Consider the following 18,690-nt stretch of genomic DNA (forward strand, 5'->3'; position numbering starts at 1 on the left):
TACGAGTTGGTACTGCTAAAGCAGGTCAACCGTACTTCACGTCATAGCAAGCCGAAGATGAAGAAGTCCAACTCAAGGAGACAGAGACATGACCGAACCTGCTCCAGTTCATCGCAAGTAAGGCTGAAGTTACCGAGGCGGATCTCGTCAGTCGAGCTATGTGGAAGATCATTATCAAAATGTCCGAATATGGAAAGCACTCCAGGCAGTTACACAATAGTAAGCCCTTTTGAAATGACAATAGCCAGGACACTGCTGTGCTTGTGGAGCAGGTATTGGAAGTGCAGGCGTCACACATAGAGCAACATGCGCAATTGCTTGCTGGGCCAACAGAAAATCTGCGCGCTGACACTGGTCCCAAAGCTGAATTGGCGAAACCGGCAATGTTCGATGGGACGTCCGCGTCGGCAACCAGTTGGCTGAAGTTCTTGAATACGCTTGTGAAAAAACTGCTGGGTGACGTCCCAGGATGAAATACAAAAAATGAGACTGTTTCTTGTACACATCGACAAGAAATGGTATGAGCTCCGCATAGCATACCATAAGGATGACGCCTGGGATCACTGGAGAGGAAGCTTTACCTCGACTTTTGGCCAAAACAAGGTCAACTGATGTGACAAAGCTATATCTTTCAAACAATGCTCAAGTTCACTAATTGACTGTTTCTACGAGATGAGACTGCTGTTACTATTAGAAGATGACTCGTGTATTAGTTCAGAACAAAAAATACGTGCACGCAAGAGAAGAATACGCACCAAGCGCTTGAGTAATGGATTACCAACTAAACACCAAATGCCAAATACTTGAGTGTAAGCAACGAACACGGCACCATGAGCACCAGGCCCCGTTTTTCTCAAACTCAGGTGTCTCGAACATATTGAGGAGACAGTCCCGCAAGCGATGGGCTGCATGCCTGCAGCCTCACCGCCACCTACGGTTCGACCGCCTTCGCTGACCGCAGGCATCTGCCTCAGCCTCGAGCCCCGCTTCTTACGACCCTGGCGGTTTACAGTAGCCTGAGTCGTAGAGAGAGCAAAGTTGCGTTTCAAAAAGAAAGGTTGTGTCTATTTGCTCCCCCAAGTTCGCGAGGCCCCCTTTTTGCGTGGCAGCCGCTTGGGGCAAGTGTACGCCTGTGCCTTCCTTTGCGTCGCGTGTTTCTGGTCCACAGTGACACATTCCCGGGCCGCTGTCGACAAGAGCTACTTTTCTAACTAAGTGCGCGGTTAGCTAGCTGAGCCCGCGGTAGAGAACTTTTTTTCACATGAGTAATGGATTACCAACTTTCCCGGAATCCTGCTCTTATTAGCAGATCCTGCTTTACCCTAGTCGTCCATTGTGCCGTTAGTCATCCACGGTATGACAAAGGAATGCCAAAAGTAACTGCAAATAAGGTCGCCCAAGACAACTGAACACCTACTGGGGCGCTTAAGCACGTGTGCTTTGAAGCCCGTGGGCACGCTGCACATCATAATTGGACCTGGTCAGCGATAGTTTACCCGGATGATACATCGACAGCGATGACAGCACCCACCGGAAGCGCAACTTCTCAAGATTGCCTTAAGCGTGAAGGTGACAAAGAACGAGCATGAGTGTACAGCCCCACCCGTGTAACCAGAACGAGGCTGCCTACTTGATTCAATCAGATCTTTTGCAAACAGCGCTGCTTATTAACGGAAAAGAGGTGAGTGCTCTAGTCGACACAGCAGCTTCAGCGAGTCCGATTAATCAAACTATGGTGAAGGCAGATGACTTGCGATAAGGTAAAGTGGTAACGATTAAGAGCTATGTAGGATGATCTCGAACGCTGCACACCTGTACGAAAGTCAATTTACGTTTGGCTGGGGAGGACTTCACAGTGGAAGCGCTGGTTATGCGTGATGTCGAATTCTTGTTTATACTGTCAAGGCCCGACATGAAGAAGCTAAGAATTAACATTTCTTGGAAAGCTGAAGTGAGAAAGGTGAAGAATATGATCTACAATGCATTAGTGTATTCTCTGTTGCAGTACTGCAGCATAGTGGGGTGTACTACTGGTGTAACAAATTTGCGCAACCTGTATTTGCTGCAGAAAAGAGCCATACGACATATTGCTGCTGCACATAATGTTTCTCCTACAAAACTTCTTTTCATAAAATATTTTCAGCATCCTGTTTATATAATAATAGGCTGATGTGTTATAAAACTTTTGTTAAGTATGGTACCGATACTATAATTAATCTTGCTAAGTTAGAAGCAAGCACAAGTGTTCATCCAACCAGGCACAAACAGGTGTGGACTGTAACAACCCCTAGAAGTACGTATGACGGACAATGTTTATCCCACAAGCTATCTTCCCTTCTAAACTTAATAAACCATGAAGATTTTGATCCTTCGTGTAAACAAAATTGTTTAATTAAACGTTTCACCCAGTCCATTTGTTTTCAGGAATAGCACATCCTTCCGATTTTTTGTCCCTCTTGTCGATCGCTGCTTTTCATGTTCATGTCATTTCAAGCCTATGCAAATAGGTTCTATTGTTTCGCGCTTTGTTACAAAATTTTGTGTTACTCGATGTTATGTGATAGTCTTCGATTTATTTGAACTCTCCGTGCATGACTGACCGTCATACTGCTGCTTTGCCAACTGCAACGGGGTCGGGAGCTCGTCAAGCTGCTCAAGCTTTTAGTCCCGTATTCAGCCTATCCAAAAGAAATAAAATTGATTGATTGATTGATTCAATGATCGATCGATCGAACGATTGATTCATTGATGCGCTAATGATATATGGACAATTTTTCTTTAACATATATCCCTCAATACATATCCACCTGCAGCTTCTGTACCTGAAGTGCCTTTTCAACTTCGTGACACGACTATTGTACGGAAGAGGGCCTACAGGATTTCTCATGAAAAGAAAACATGGCTGAAACAAGAGCTGCAAGAAATTCTGAACGTAGGAATAATAAGGCTCTCAACATCACCTTTTGCCTTTCCCATAACTATTGTCCCTAAAGAAGATAGTTCACTGCGACTAAGTACTCATGGCAGGCAAATCAACACCCAGAGCTGTATCCATTCCATGTGTCTTTGATTGACGACATATTTAATGATACTGGTGGATGCCACTGGTTCCCACGAATCGATTTGTGCAAAGGTTACTGGCTGGCACCCGTCCAAGAAAAAAATCGAAGAAGTACAGGGGCACTTACAACGTTGCTTGATATAGAAAACAACCGTCCCCAATTCGGTTAGCAGAACTAGGGCGCTTGGTGTCAACGCATGATGGATGGTGTACGTAGAGATTTGATAGAAGATTTCTGCAATTTCTATGTCGATGACCTCATAATTTGCTCTCGTACCGAGGAAGAGCACTGTTCCCACATATGTCATGTACTAAAATCATTCGGCAAATCACACTTGAAGATACACTAGAAGAAAAGCTAATTCTTTCAGAGAAAGGTGGTGCTCTTTGGCGGAGCCCTGGACGGCTTCACGAAGATGACAAAGGAAGAGTCCGTCCAACGAATCAAGGAACTGCATAAGCCCTACGATGTTACTCACTGTGTGTGTTCTTAGGACTGGCTGGAGATTTTAGGGTATTCATTAAGTACTTTGCGGCAATATCTCTAGGTGTCTTGGAAGGCTCGCTCAAAAAAAAATCCATTTGTGAGGAGTGACGAGCGCGACCATGCATATGAACTGGTGTGCGCGACATCTTCGGATCTAATCCTGATGTTAGCCGATTTCGCCAAACCCTTCGAGTTCGACACTGACGCGTCTGATTATGGCACAGGAGCAGTGTTAGACCAACGAGATGCAAACCAAGACCGAGACCACCAGTAAAGGTCATTAGCTATCACTCCTACGGCGTCTAGAGCGTTTCAACAGCGGACGTAAATTACACGACCACGGAAAATGAGGCCTTAGCAGTAGTGCTGGTGTTACGATATTTCAGGAATTATTTAGACGGCCATAAGTCCAAGCTTCTCACGGGAAATCAGGCTTTGGTATACCTTCTGAGCCTTAAAAAACCGAAGGGAACAGTGGCAAGATGGATTAGCGAAATTCGGAAGTTCACTTTTGATGGTAGCCACAGACCTTGTGAAAAACTAGCTGACGTGGGCGCGCTATCAAGATTGCACATACCACCAATGAACAAGTATCAAGGGACACCTATACTATACACAAAATATGACGCTTGCGAGCATTATAGTTGGATCCGAGCCATTTGGTTTGTGACGCGCTCGTACATGCTGAACCATCAACATCCATGTCAGCGTTCTTTGCCCCGGAAAAGGCACCGGGATCAATGAGTTTGCCAGAGGATGATCAACTGGCCAGTGGTCGCAGGCGTAACTGTCATGGCTGTAGATTCGAGGCGGTGTCCGCTGCGAAGCTCTTTTTTCACAAGTACCCCGCACCTTCACCAAATAAATGTAACGGGGAAGACAAGTTAGGAAACTACTTGTGGGCGTACTTACAAAGGCAGCAAGCACTGCTCAGCATGGAAGCCAGCCAACATCAAGCAAGGCCCGTCATCGGCATCTGAGCAGGCAGTGCCCCCTTATGGGCACGTCCCACTAAATCCAAGGGTCGACATCATCCTCTTCGAGTAACACGTGGCACTATCAATGAAAAAAGACAAATTCATTCAGTTTATCGTCATACAAGTCAGCGTTGAGCTGACGTGTATGTCGATAAACCACCAAATTTCCCTCTTACGGTAAACCATTCTATTCATGGCGCTGGCTACATTTGAAGTCAAAATACTGCCAAACTACATAGAGTTGCTTGTGAATACTTAAGTGAAAAGAGCGGAAACAAAGTGCACTAGAATTAGAATCAAAATAAGTCTTGAATGTTGAGGAGCGACCATGTCCTTGTTACCCCGAGCCAACGCGTCTTTCAAGCTTCTTAAGTCGCTTTTAGTGTTTGCATGAAAAGAAACTTGTTTACATTTGCTTCATTCTGATGATATCGCAACCGATGCCAATGAAAAAATAAGGTATGCATCGTAACTGTTTGGAAATCCGGTAAAATCATAAGGTTGACGATCCCGTATAGGGTAGCTAGGCTGAGAGGAGAGTTCAGTCACGTGACACAAACCTTAGTTCTCTACTACACCACCAGATGATGTCGCCCCTCCGGGTATCACTAGCGTTACCGCTTAGGGCCTGTTGTAATCTCAGCGCTGACACCCGTTGTTGCAAATGGGTCGCAAGCCCCAAGGGTAGCGTGGGCCTGGCGGCCTGGGGCACAACTGGAAGCATCCGAAGGTTCCGGCAAAGCATGAGTCGACTGGTAACAGAACAACTTGTTTATTCTAGCATCGCAAAAGAGCGGGCGGTCAGGTCGACCGAAGTGGAGAGACGGGAGAGCACGTAACTCAACGGAAGAAATCGGAGCCTCCCTCGGCGTCCGGGGGCAGCTGCTTTTATAGTCTCGGTGTCGAGGGCAAGAGGGAACGCCTGATAGAGGCGCACGTGACGCGCGGCACGGACAGGCTGACAGACACGTTGGGACGAGTGTAGTGACGCATCCGCCGGGCCGGCGCCGGTCAGACCTCCTCGCTTCACACTTGGGGAGCTCCCCTCCCCGGCTGCCGCGCTTTGACAAGCGTGGGCACCAACATGCACACACACACACACACGCACACTTGAAGACACGTGGCATTGAAACATGCCTGGACGCGCTTGGCGGGGAGGCGTATCGGCGGCGCTGAACGGGCCAAAATGTCCGCCGCTTTGAACGAAGCCCCGGCGTCCGTTGCATCCGCGCCGGCTATACCGCGCGTTGTAGGCGAAACGTAACAGACCGCCCCGCCGGGGGAAGGAGATACCGATGGTCAAGGGACTGCATCCGCTGTCCGGAGGGATGTCGCTCGATGATGCTCATAACCGAAGTCGGGCGTCCTTTGGCGTTTCTTGAGCGCAGCGCACAGAGAAGGCCTCGTTCTCTCGTTCAGGTTCACCCAGGACACTGCAAAGTGACTTCGGGGGAGTTGACATTTTTGTTCTCGTTCCCGGCAAGCGTTAGAACTACGCCGAAACCCAACCGCTCAGTCAGCAAGCACGAAACAACCCTCACCAAGTCCTGCCAGGCTCTTTCCCCTTTTATACCACTGCCTAGTTCCTTACAGTAGTCTAGCAGCACTCAGAACGCGTCCACAAATTGGAAAATTGCACTAGAAAGCACGTCATCACTTTAAAACACTAAACAAAAGCAATATGTTAAAAATCCTGCCTCAGGAAGAAAAACATCAGTAACAAACAACTCTGAGGCTGATTCCTACGTTAGGGGCTTCTACTTAAGCCATCGGCGTTACCGTTGAGACTCCCCTTTTTGTAACGCACCTCAAAGGAATGTTGTTGCAAAGCGAGGCTCCAGCGTAGGAGGCGGCCATTTGTGGAAGAGATGGTCTGCAGCCATTGGAGAGGGCAGTGATCCGTCTCGAAGCATGCGAAGCGGAGATCGCAGCGAGCAACCGTACACTAGCTCAGCTGGCGAAAACCCCGTAGCCGCATGCGGCGCGGTCTTCAATGCCAACGTCACCCCAGGCAGACACAGCTCCCAGTCAGTTTGTTGTACAAACCACAATGCTCTCAACACGCGCTTCATGACGGAGTGGAGCTTCTCAACGGAATTCGACATAGTGTGGTACACTGAGCTGTCTAACAGCTTTACCCCACACCTTTCGAGAAAGGCTGTTGTCAAAGGGCTAGCAAACACTGTGTCCTGATCTGATTGGATTTCCGCAGGAAAACCAACTCGCGCAAATATCGGCAGTAGTGCATTGACTATCTCAACTGAGCTGAGTTCTTTAAGCGGCACTGCTTCAGGGAACTTTGTCGCTGGGCAGATCACAGTCAAAATGTGTCTGTACCCCGTGGCTGTTACCGGCAGAGGTCCCACTGTATCAATAACGAGCCGTCTAAAAGGCTCCGTAATGATAGGTACCAACTTCAACGGCGCCCTCGATTTGTCCCCTGGTTTGCCCACCCGCTCACAGGTGTCACATGTCCTCACAAAGTGGTCTGCGTCACGAAAACACCCTGGCCAATAGTACTCTTGCAAGAGACGGTCCTTAGTTTTCTTAACTCCTAGGTGTCCGGACCACGAACCCCCATGCGACAAGCGCAACAGATCCTGACGGTAGCACTGAGGCACGATCAGCTGATCGAACTCCACTCCCCTACGGTCTAGATACTTCCAGTACAGGACCCCACCTCTTTCCACAATACGAGCATTTTTCTTGGCGATACCTTCCTTGACAATGCAGCGTATGTTTTCTAGGCTGCCATCCTTTTTTGCTCGGCTATCAAAGCCGACCGGCTGACTTTTAGCAACCAATCAAGTCCGTCTGACGTAGGCGCGATGAGCAAATCTGCAGGTAGCTCTTCTAACTTTCCCGTGTCGGGCATTTCCTCTCCAGTATCTGCCCAGGCAGCACACCAGCAATGGTCCAACCATGGCCCAATGCTGGCAGAAATTGGTACCATTATTGGACCAACGTTGGCATATTGGCAAAGTGCAACCCAATCCAATGCTGACCCAGCGTTAAAGCCAAGATTGGACCAATGTTATGCCAATGCAGCAGCCATTGTGATGCCAGCGTAGGACCAGCGTTAAAGCCAAGATTGGACCAATGTTATGCCAATGCAGCAGCCATCGTGCTACCAGCGTAGGACCAGCGTTAAAGCCAAGATTGGGCCAATTTTATGCCAATGCAGCAGCCCTTGTGCTGCCAGCGTAGGACCAGTGTTGAGCCATATCGTTGCCATTTTAATGCCAGCTTTGAGCCAATGCCCTTTGCATGACGAATATTTTAGATACGCTGGCTTTAGAGCACGCAGCCATTCTTACCGCAAACCTTTCGCTAGAGGCATTTTTTATAGCAATTGTCCCCATTCCGTCTTCCTCAATAATAGCTAGGAAAGCTCGACAAAAAGGTGTCAAGAAGCAGAAGTCATCTGTATTTGCAAATAATAATAAAAGGATACTGAAATTGACTTTTATGACAGTTTATTTGCGAATAAATGTTCACAAACAGGCATTTTCGTGGACCTGGATGGGTGACGCTCGGTTATCTTCAAACAGTTTATTTACAGGCACTGCCCTCAGGACAGGAATTGGGCAAGGTGCCGAGGACGGTAGGTTGGCCAGGGGTTTCAGGGCAGGGAGCTGACGTCCGTAGGCAGGTTTGTCAGTGCTTGGATGATGGCGGGCTGATCAAGCCCCGGAGGACCACGATAACGCGGTTGTTTCGTTGAAACTGCTACCATTTCCCATAGCCACTTCACCATTACTTGGAGATGCTTGCACTGTAAAATAAAAAGAAACTTTAACGGAGATGTTGGTATAACAAATGTATGTGGCAGTGTTTTCCTTTGAAAAATCGCCATACCGCTACAATATTATGAGTCTGAGCAGAGAGGTCGAAGGGGTGAATCAAGAAACTTTCTTGCAAGATTTGTCAGCTAACACTTTTTAATATATCGACATATATGGCATATTTCGTAGGTGTAACAGAATATTTAGAACAAACATAAAATGCGCAGGATCCGTCCGCCTTGTTTACACCCCACACCTAGTCAGCGTAGCACTTTATAATTAAAAAATTGCAGCAAAACCTGCTACAGCGCAAAAAGCCTAGTTTGAGACTGTCTAGGCAGAATGCGGTCTTCGCGCGAAATTTTTATGTGGAAACCGAGAAGTTCCTTCAGGAAACACTAGCAAAAGAGGCATTTATTATACGAAAAGAAAGAAATACTGCCGGCTGGAAATGATGCTTGACCTAGAACAGTGAGAAGAAGCGCGGTTCCTCGGTATCACTAGCTAGCAGGATCAGGCCGCGCGCATGGCTAGATAAAATCATAGTCCTGGAGTTTTGGGTTAACTTCACAGAGATTTACACGTGTTATACTCCGGGCACAATTCAAAGGCTGCGAATAAAAAAGAGCTATGTAATTACATGCACTCTACATTAGCCAGGGCTGTTTCAGTAATATATATACCGCCTGATATTGATTGGGTGATATTGCTCCCTATAAAACTTATACATGCGCAAAAGAAATGCACTCACCATTGTAAGATCCGCGCTTCTGTGTATCCGAGTTCATCCCACATCGAAGACGGTGGCCACGAGCGCCGACTTTTTTTCTGGTTGTTGTTTCGCCTATATTAATTCTAACACTCACAAAAATTCGTGGCCACTTTGCTGTGTATTTCAAGATGTAGGCTTCTCAGTAGGAATGACGACCGCAAGCGAGCATTTTTCACGATAGGAGTGCGCTGACAAACACGGACAAGACGGCAAGCACTCAGGCGGTGTTGCACCCAGTCGGCGTGCTAGCGATGCATAGAAGGAAAGAGTGAAAGGAAAGGGTGAATGAAGAAAACGGTGTAAACGCCACTTTCCCCCGCTGGACCTAGCCCGACCGCGTTCCTTCGGCGGCAGCGACGGAGGGAGACAAGGAGGACAATAGTGACCCCACTGCTTTTCCCCGTATTCCGAGAGCAGCCAATTCGACACAGCAGGTTATAGCTGCCTGAGTGCTTGGCTGATAGCTTTGACCAGGCTCACGTGGGTGCGTGGGGGAGAGGCGAGTGGGGGCTGAAGGACGAAAAGTTAGGCGGAAAAAAAAAATCCGGAATGCGCCGTGCCAACTACAGGCAAAGACAAGAGGAAAAGTCAAAACGTGCAATAAATTTTTTTTTTTCTGTCAGGGGCATTCATACAAGGAGCTTACTAAACATGCACGAAAAAACAAATATATTGGAATAGGAGCATGATGATTATGTCACCGCAACATGCCATGCATGCTAAGCAAACAAGCAAAAGTTTCACTAATACATATGCGCTCCATCTCGATGCAATATAAAACGGTTCCATCAACTCTGTGGCACTGTAATTAGCGATTCTCCTCGGAATCCTGATCATCCAAAGCCGCGGAGCGTACATGCAAAATATACAATGCGCAGACAAATTCGCAATACCGTTGCTTCTTATGGAAAGCTCATGTTCCCATGCACGATCAATAAAACAGCGGCTAATTTTATGCAACTTCCCCTGCTTGCTACGTGGTGCACTGGCTTTTCTCTTTAGGGGGCGCATTTCGCTGAACGCGAAGCACAAAATTGGCGGTGTACGATGCATGGAGTTGACATGGGAGAGCATATTTCTGGTTCCTGCGCAGTGTGCCTGTGATCAGTTTTCAAAACACGTTGTTCAATATCAGCAAGTCGTAGAGCACTAAAAACCGACAAGGGGAAAATTGGCTTATTACGGGCCAATGTCCTCCAAAGAAAGCCAACTATTAACCCATATTGGGAAATCCGTTCGAAAGTCGGTCCAATAATTCCCGCCTTGTTGAACGGCAGTGCCAATATTGTTTACTGACTGTGTAATGTGGGCCAACATTGGATCTCTATCAGAATGGCACAGCCAATATTGTTTACTGACTGTGTATTGTGGGCCAACGTTGGATCTCTATCAGAATGGCACAGCCAATATTCGCGCTACGCTGTTAACCTTAGGCCATCATTGGGCCAGGATTCAGAATGGCACTGCCAATATTGGAACCACGCTGTTAATCTTAGGCCGTCATTGGGCCAGGAAGTGCCAATATGTTTCCAACGTTGGCCCGACCTGACGTGCCGCCTGGGTGGTGCCTTTAACGCTACAGGCTCAATTTTCTTCAGTTCGGGCGTGCTCTGAATATCAGCTTGCTGCACCTCTGACCCTTTCTCATTGTTCGACAACGTCGGCCCCGCAACTACCGCCTTTGTAGCGAGCTCCCGAACCTTCGATCTGGTTAAGGCCTGAACGCTAGCCTCACCAAACAAAAGCCCCTTCTCGCGCAGGAGGTGATCGGACCTGTTCGAAAATAGGTACGGGTACTGGGGGGCACCATAGATGACACTGCCGCCTCCGTCTCAAGTGCTCCGAAAGGTCCTTCAATAAGCACTTTTGCTACGGGCAGACACGCTATGAGCTTCCACGGCTTGCTTCATCCATGCGCACTCGCCCGTGAACATATCGGGTTCTACGTAAGAGGGGTGAACTACATCCATCGTAGCTGCGGAATCGCGAAGCACTCGGCACTCTTTCCCGTTCACGAGGAGGTCTCGCATGTAAGGCTCGAGAAGCTTCATGTTCTCGTCAGTGCTGCATAATGACAAAAACACGACTTTTGTTTTTGTTTCTGGACACTGCGCCGAAAAGTGACCCGGTTCTGGCACGTATAACACACGCGCGCTTGCCTCGTCTCGAACCGCTTTCTGCGTTCGGCTTCGGTTGCCGCCGTCTCCTTACGTTCGGTCGGACTGCTTTCACTCGCATCCGCACTACGTGTGTCCCCCTTTGCTCTCATGGGCGTGAACTTCGGCCTCTCAAACTTGGAGCCAAATTCACCCTTTTGACCGTCCTTAGCTCCGCGAGCCCGACGCGTCACAAACTCCTCGGCTAGCTCAGCGGCTTTAGCAACCGTACTAACGTCTGGCCTATCCAAGACCCAGTACCGCACGTTCTCAGGTAACCGACTATAAAACTGTTCCAGCCCGAAACACTGCAGAACTTTCTCGTGGTCACCAAACGCTTTCTCTTCTTTGAGCCACTCCTGCATGTTTGACATTAGCCTGTAGGCAAACTCTGTATATGACTCACTTCTGCCTTTCTCATTTTCCCGAAACTTCCGACGGAACGCCTCCGCTGACAGCCTGTACTTTTTTAGCAGACTCGATTTCACTTTGTCGAAATCCTCTGCCTCCTCTCTATTCAAGCGAGCGACTACGTCGGCCGCCTCGCCGGGTAACAAAGTGAGCAAGCGCTGTGGCCACGTTTCCCGAGAGATCCCCTGCTTCTCGCACGTTCGCTCAAAGTTAACCAGGAACAAACCAATGTCCTCTCCAAGCTTAAACGGCCGCATCAGGTCAGTCATTTTGAACGATACTCGTTCTCCTGCACCGTGTGCCTGACTTCCATTACGAGCGCGTTCCATCTCTACCTCGAGACGCTTCATTTCCAAAGCGTGTTGACGGTCGCGCTCTTCTTTTTCTTTTTGTTCTTTTCGTTCGCGCTCATCTTTCTGTTCTTTAAGTTCGCGCTCCTGTTTCTCTTTTTGCTCTTCTCGTTCGCGCTCATGTTTCTCTTTTTGCTCTTTAAGTTCGCGCTCCTGTTTCTCTTTTTGCTCTTTAAGTTCGCGCTCATGTTTTTTTGCGCGCTCCTCAATGGTCTCAAGGCATTCCGACAGCTCGTCATCCTCAGCTTCTAACTCAAGAATAGCCCTCAGCAGTTCTGGTTTTCTGAGTTTGTCTGAGACATCCAGACCCAACTCTCTTGCAAGCTCCAGCAATTTCGGTTTGCGCAACGACTTCAAATCCATGGCTGCTCTGAATGCTGCTTTCTCTACTGCCTACTATTGTCTTGCCGCAAACTAACCCGGCAGCAACGACAACCACAATTACCAGTTCTGTTTCTGACACTAAGAAAAGCCTGGCAAAACGCAGAAGAAGAAAGTCCCGCACTCACCAAACCTCGCAGCCAAGAATTCAACGCAGTCGTTCCGCTGCAGGCAACCAGTCATCACACAGGGCTCGTTGCACTGCTCCCGGATGGTCGTTGTGCTGCTCAGCATACAGTCAACCGCATATCTTCGCTGCTGGCCTCCGTTGTCGCGATCTCACCGCTACCAGCCAGTTGTTGGAACCTCAGCGCTGACACCCGTTGTTGCAAATGGGTCGCAAGCCCCAAGGGTAGCGTGGGCCTGGCGGCCTGGGGCACAACTGGAAGCATCCGAAGATCCCGGCAAAGCATGAGTCGACTGGTAACAGAACAACTTGTTTATTCTAGCATCGCAAAAGAGCGGGCGGTCAGGTCGACCGAAGTGGAGAGACGGGAGAGCACGTAACTCAACGGAAGAAATCGGAGCCTCCCTCGGCGTCCGGGGGTAGCTGCTTTTATAGTCTCGGAGTCGAGGGCAAGAGGGAACGCCTGATAGAGGCGCACGTGACGCGCGGCACGGACAGGCTGACAGACACGTTGGGACGAGTGTAGTGACGCATCCGCCGGGCCGGCGCCGGTCAGACCTCCTCGCTTCACACTTGGGGAGCTCCTCTCCCCGGCTGCCGCGCTTTGACAAGCGTGGGCACCAACATGCACACACACACACACGCACACTTGAAGACACGTGGCATTGAAACATGCCTGGACGCGCTTGGCGGGGAGGCGAAGCGGCGGCGCTGAACGGGCCAAAATGTCCGCCGCTTTGAACGAAGCCCCGGCGTCCGTTGCATCCGCGCCGGCTATATGCGCGTTGTAGGCGAAACGTAACAGGCCCCATTAGGAAAATAGTTTTCCTTCCCCCACGCCTCCGCCTCAATGATGGCGCATCAAGCACTGTTGCAAAGTAGGAGATGGTCGGAGGTGCTAAAGCGAATATTTTTCGCCTACTTTCCAAAGCTTAGTATGAACGCCAAACTTTCTCGTGCACTGGGTGCTCTTGGGGTGCTCGCTATTTCGAGAGATATATTTGTTAATAGATATAGAAAGAGTATATGTGCACTGAATGAAGCTTCCACCGATTGGGCTGATAGAACCCTTGCATTCTAGCCATGTGTGCGTGCCTTCTTTCTTGCGTGAAAACGAAATAACTTCCGCTATATAACCATCATATATAAGGTTGACTGACAGGCACATCTGAAGCACATAGCTCTGTCGATGAAATGGTGAAATATTTGAATGGATCTTCTGACTCAATTTAATTCTTCGATTCAGGCACTCGTTACTGACACTGGGTGTGTGACCATTTTGGGCTAAACTATAATTGGCATGTCGTCACTACAGTTCCTACATATTTATTATTCGAAGATGTATTGCCAGACAGATATTTCTAAAGGACATTGACACATTAATATAATAAAAACATATATAAGGTATGTTTTATTTACTTTTTTGATTTAGCCTTTCCGTATGTACCACCGGGTATGTTATTCTTCTTGGCCAATCCTTCGAATGGCGGTGTCCCAGTGTGACACAAGAGGTACAGAATGCCAAAATTCTGTTTGGTACGTGCAGTACGTTTCTGTACATGCACCTTTAATCATGATTCTTCCCTCGACAAGCATTATACATCGCGTTCGTCCATGTGACTTCGCCATGTACAGGCCACCCATTGTGCATCCGACTGATTCGTATTCCTGCGTACTTTATGCGTGATGCAGTGATTCATATAAGAATTGTTTGGCACTGAAATTGTGGCTTTTGTGGCGGATAAACATTATTATATACTGGTATTATAAATTTAATAGCGTGAAATACAGAAATTTTACGCATTGCCGGTAGTTCTGAAGCGTGCAGTTAACAACTTGATTAAAGCATCGCTTCACATATGTTTCAACTTTTTTTTGGCTTCTAGCGCAGCTCGGAAAGAGCAACAAGGAAGGTAGAAGGGGTTCTCAAAGGGAACGGAGAATAGAGTGAGCGCTCAGTCTATTCGCCGTTCCCTTTCATTACCCCTTCCACCTTCCTTTTCTCTCTTTCTGAGCTGCGCTACAAGCCTAAAAAAGTCATGACATACCAACTCGCCCAAACCACCACGCTTTTGATATGTTTCAACGAATGCGTTGTATGTGCACATTTTTTACGAATATCGTGTGGTAACCGCGGCTGCACTCTTGTAATATGATTGCGATTCTTATTTTTTTTCGTTTCTTTTTCCGAGAACTAAAGCAAGGTGTACAACTGGAAATGAATTACAGGTTTGGTTCGGGACCAGCGAGGTCCCATTTCATTCCTCTTCAATTCCGTTTCGAATAAATGAAAGCTAATAATTGTTCTCGAACCGGTTGACAAAACGGAACCGCTTTGCGAAGAGGTCTGGCAAGGTAAACTTTATTCTGTCCTATGGCGACATACTGCTTCAATGTGCTATGGGCAAGTGCGAATAGCGCACGAGAACGCTTTGTCTGGAGGTGGAAGAAATGGGTTTTCTCGAAAATTGGTGGTAGAAATCGATGTTCTTTTAAGCGCAGCTCTTAGGCACCCGTTCCTGTGGCGAGCGTTGGCGCTGCCCCTCGGCGTAACCGAGCAATCGAGCACAGCGATAGATGTACGCGAGCGCGGAGCGCAGCGTGAGAAGAAAAGCGCCCCCACGATTCCAAATAGGGAAACCATGTCTATAATTACATCTGTGATTTCTTCTACGATCGAACAACCCCCATTAGAATAGATTGTCTGCACTCTCAACTCGTCTGAACAGCCAACCGGGGAACGGCGCAGTGAGCTGTGCCGTCACCCACGCTCTTTAACAACGCCGTGATGGGACTCCCGCATCGCCTCTACTCCTTGCTGGGTATAAATCGCGCTATGTATGCAGAAGAGGTCACGATCTCAACGACTCAAATATGGGTGAGTGGCCAGCAAGATGTGCTCCAGCAAGCAGTTGACGTCCTTCACCGATACGCTCCGCAGTCCGGTCTCCAGTACTCAGACGACAACTCGGAACTTTTAGTGCGCCGCAACCAGCAGTCCGGCGACCACACGAACCCATCCCAAATGAACTTTACCCTCGGAGGGCACGCCATCTACGAGGTTAGACAAATTTGCGTCTTCTGACTGCACCTCCAGCGGGACGCGGTGGCGCCCCTATTCTCCACTGCCACACCACCACAAGGTCTCAAGTCCTGTCCTGTTGTACTCTGTCCCATAGTCTTGTCCCGCTTATACTGCGCATCGGGACGATGCTTGCTTCGGAGAGACGCTAATGCCGCACAGTACACCGATCACGAAGAGGGCAACGCGAGTATGCATGAGCGTTTTTCTCAAGGCGTCTGGAAGACGAAGAAGTCGCAGTTGCACTCGGTGTTAAAAAGGTGACTTGCCACTGTGCCTCCTGAATAGCGCTTTACGGCCCCTTGTTTTTGACGTTGAGGCAATATATAGGTGTGGTTGTCTTAAAGGGGAGAGGGCGTAAGGGTTGTCGGTTCGGCAACAACCAAAGGTGTGTTAGCGGCGAGGCTGTCGAATTGAGAATAAAGGAGTGCTGTGCACAAGGCTAGTGACACGGCCGTCTGTCAATCACGTGTCAACGGCCGCGTGTGAGCCGCCGGTCGACGGCGTGAACGGCACCCCTTTATTACCTGTTTCGCTAGTGATCGTGGGCTATCGTGTCTCTGAAGGAGATAATGGAAGGAGCGGCAGAAACCGGGGTTCGTGAAAAAATATTCAAAGAAAACATTGAAATGAAGTAAATAAATAAGTAAACAAAAGAAGAAAACGAAAGAAAGGAAATGATAACCACTAGAAAAACCAGACTAAGTGTTGTTGCCTATAGCTTGAAATTTAGCACAAGCAATGTATTCTAAAGGTCTCTTTAAATCGCTTGTGCCTATTGGTTGCAATGTCTTGAACTTATGGATAAGGTATGATTCTCTGTAGCATAACTGCGAATCGCTCTAGTTGGAACAGATTCATTTTTAAACATGCTTATCGTGCGCGAAACAAACAAGGACAAAGAAAAGGAGCAGCACAAGGACGAGCGTTCGTCCTTTTATGCCTCCTTTTCTTTGTCCCTGTTTGTCTTGCGTTTGTTCGCCCTCGTTCTCTCTTCTTGAACACTTATGGCGGTAATATCAAATATATTTTCACGACGCTATAATTCGCGAAAATTTATTCCAAGAGCTTATTTTTAGACGACAATGTAGCTCTCAAAGCTCTCAACAGTGCCAGCCGAAGGAGCGCAGACCAGCCCATTTCTGGTTTTTCATGCCCGGATCAACAACCGGAAAACCATAGCGTATAATATTCCAGTTATGATGCCGCACCTACCGCGGTGCAACAAGTATGTCACAAACGCATGCTATATATGACCTCTACAACAGTTACTTTATCTTTAATCCGGTAAAACAGGTTTGCTCATGACGAGCGGTTCGTGGTATAATATCGAATTTGTGCATTTCTTCACAGAAACGCTCGGCAGTAACACGAGCACTTGACTAACACTGTAGTTTACATTCTAAAAGCACCACTTGCTTCTTAACTGCTTTTCAAAATTAGGTGGTTCTTCACGTGTTTACTCTAAGTGGCGGTAATTTGAAGTAAAGCTAATGAAGGCTTACAGCTATTTGCCGAACGCGGAAAGGAATGTACCAATATATATTCCCTTTCAGTGCTACACGTTTAGTTCACTTGGGCAATTTACTGGTGCTTCTTGCTTGAGGAACAGACATGATGAATCTGTTTAGAGAACTGACACAGGCTGCTGGGGTCAAATATTTGAGTTAAATATGCCTTTTGGACCGTATAGCTACAGCCAGAAAGAAGTCGAAGCGTCAATCATTAGTAGTATAGTGCATATTAAAGATATCATAATTCCCAGGTAGAGGGTCAAAAATCCAGTGGAATATGCAAGGTTTGTGGCGCTTTCTTTATGAAGGTTTTCGAGGTTCTGCTTTGTGTATGACGAAGCGACTAGTTCTCTATTTGTATAAATAAACAACGCTGCATCGAGATATGGTGAGGCAGAAGGTGCTTGAATTTTACTTTTCTAGGCATCCTCAGCTGCGCTGTAGTACCTCAAGAACACTTTAGGCATTCCAATTGGCGCTGTATAAAAAAAAACTTTATGGTGTTAATTCTAAGTTGTAGTGAACTGATGGGTTTCGCGAACAATGCGTGCCTCGCCATACCGACAGTCGGTTCATACCGTTGCGTGAGGGGTGTGCCATATTGTCCGTAAAGGCTACTGAGGGCCACCATGAAACATTTGATAGCTTGCAGTTGATTGACTCTCGATCTTAACCACGAAACTTTTCTGTCAGGTGATTGCTACTAAGATATTCGTAAATCAACTATGTAAATACTCTACATGACGCGCCGTTATGTTAGCAGCGATGAGCAATTCGTTTTTTGGAGGCCTGTCTCAAAGAGGGGTGAAAATAGCCGCGAACATTTTCATAAGATATGTGGGCCTAACTCTTTCTTTTACGCATTAATAAATGGCCATATTTGACTAAACCTCACCAGAATAATAACAATCATGATGACAGTTTCACTGGGCAGTGCCTTTCTAACACGGATAACATGCTGACACCAATTACCAAGATTTTTCTTCCATGTAAAATGCAATGTATCTCATTGCTAAATAATAAGGGAGTGTTAATTGTTTAGCGAAGTATCATACACAAGTTGGCGTGTTGAATTTGCAGAAATGCTTTTTTACGCAATATATATGGACAGACATGGCGCATATAAGCATTGCAAAACCAGTAGACCGTTCAACGCTACATCGCTACATCGCAGTTTTCTCGACTCACGCGCTTTTGAGGAAGAAACTGTGGTTCGGACATGGCATCAGAAAGAAGCCGACATACCCTTCAATAAGTACGGCTCGAGCCACCCATACCACAAGCATACACGGATGGAACGAGCGCGCGCGGCAGCTGAGCGAGCCGCACCGAGCGGCGTCCTGGCCGTGACGTGACTCGCGAGAGGGCGCCACTCCAAATTCTAGCCGCTAATAGTACTTGCTTATTGCTGCCCTCTGCGATGCGACAGCACATGCTGGCAATTTCAGTGACAGTTACGGTACGCCTGGGGCGGTTTCTGCGCCTTACCTGGTGAGCGAGAGTAGCTGTGTTTGTTTCGACAAGAATTCCTTCGAGGAACAGTTTTCCCCCTTCTTACGCCTGATTTGTAGGCTAGTTGCTCGGCTG

General features: G+C 47.8%; 1 long non-coding RNA gene across 1 annotated transcript; it reads right to left on the bottom strand.

Annotated features, from left to right (window-relative positions):
* Window positions 1-7,984: 7,984 nt before the first annotated feature.
* Window positions 7,985-9,559, bottom strand: LOC129381897 (uncharacterized). Its single transcript, XR_008610003.2, has 2 exons — window positions 9,062-9,559; window positions 7,985-8,300 (listed from the first exon to the last, which is right to left on the bottom strand). It is a non-coding gene; the product is annotated as an uncharacterized lncRNA (long non-coding RNA).
* Window positions 9,560-18,690: the final 9,131 nt, after the last annotated feature.

Source organism: Dermacentor andersoni, chromosome 10 (genome assembly GCF_023375885.2).
Source record: "Dermacentor andersoni chromosome 10, qqDerAnde1_hic_scaffold, whole genome shotgun sequence".
NCBI classification, from domain to species: domain Eukaryota; kingdom Metazoa; phylum Arthropoda; class Arachnida; order Ixodida; family Ixodidae; genus Dermacentor; species Dermacentor andersoni.